This window comes from Terrapene carolina, unplaced genomic scaffold (assembly GCF_002925995.2).
Source record: "Terrapene carolina triunguis isolate 2854851 unplaced genomic scaffold, T_m_triunguis-2.0 Scaffold3849, whole genome shotgun sequence".
Taxonomy (NCBI): Eukaryota; Metazoa; Chordata; order Testudines; family Emydidae; genus Terrapene; species Terrapene triunguis.
Genome location: NW_020668200.1, coordinates 1 through 1,149, shown reverse-complemented (window position 1 = coordinate 1,149; position 1,149 = coordinate 1). Strand labels below are relative to the sequence as shown.

Genomic DNA, 1,149 nt, shown 5'->3' with positions numbered 1-1,149 from the left:
AGAGACAGCAGCAAAAGGGTTAAATTAACCTAACCCGCCTGGTGTCTCCCCTGCTTCCCTTCACATCCTGCCCTGTCCGTGCCTGACCCCGGGCCAGCTGGGCTGCTGGGACCCTGCGTCCCCTCCCCTCCCCACTACACTCGGGGAAGGGGGCACCTGAGCCCGATGCTGCCTGGCCCCTTGGCTGGGGGTGCCCCCCGGGGTGATGAGCAGCATCCCGGGGCTGGTGCTCGTAGCTGGGCAGAGAAGTTCTCGGTCTGGGTGAGTCTCCCTGTCCTCTTCCCCGTGGAGCAGCCCTGGGGGCTGGGGCTCTACTAGTGACACTGACAGTGCTGAGAACCCACCTGGTTCATTGCATGGAGCCCCCGCATGAGCAGAGATCCCCACACTGGGACATCCTCTTCCAAGGAAGGCTGTAAGAATTGGAGCTGGAACCTGTTCTCTGAGTCCCACTCCCATCTCTCACCCCTTTTCCAGCTCTCTCTCTCCTGTCCCTTCCAGTTCAGCCCATGGTGAAAGTTTGAGGTTCCAGACCCACCCTCACCTGCTGGTTTGCTCTGTGTCGGGGTTTTACCCCTCGGGGATCGAGATCAAGTGGCTGAAGAACGGGCAGGAGCAGACGGCCAGGGTGGTGTCCACGGAGCTGCTCCAGAACGGAGACTGGACCTTCCAGATCCTGGTGATGCTGGAGATGAGCCCCCGGCGCAGGGACGTCTACACCTGCCAGGTGTCGCACATCAGCCTGCGGGGCCCCCTCACCGTACACTGGGGTAAGAGCCTCTGACTGTGGAGCCTTCAGGGGATGGGCCTGGGTCAGAGCCCCTGGGGGCAGAGAGCAGGGACATTATTACAAAGGTAAAGAGAGGCTGGGCTCAGCCCAAACCACCTGTGCTCCTGTTTTCACAGTGGCGTAGCCTGACTCCGCCAGGAGCAATATGCTGGCTGGGGTCGGGGGCTCCGTGCTCGGGCTGATCTTCCTGGTGCCCGGATTTCTCACCTACCCGAAGACTAATAAAGGTGAATGGCTCTGGGATGGGGCCAGCGGCCCAGGAAATGAGTCCCCAGTGGGGCCATGATGCAGTGGCACTGGAGGGTTTCACTAGAATTTTGATTCACCACAATTTACTTTAGCTTCCCCTTCTGGCACAA

At 60.4% G+C, this 1,149-nt stretch overlaps 1 pseudogene; it reads left to right on the top strand.

The window, feature by feature from the left end:
* The first annotated feature begins 205 nt into the window (after positions 1-205).
* Positions 206-1,017, top strand: LOC112121102 (annotated as a pseudogene).
* Positions 1,018-1,149: the final 132 nt, after the last annotated feature.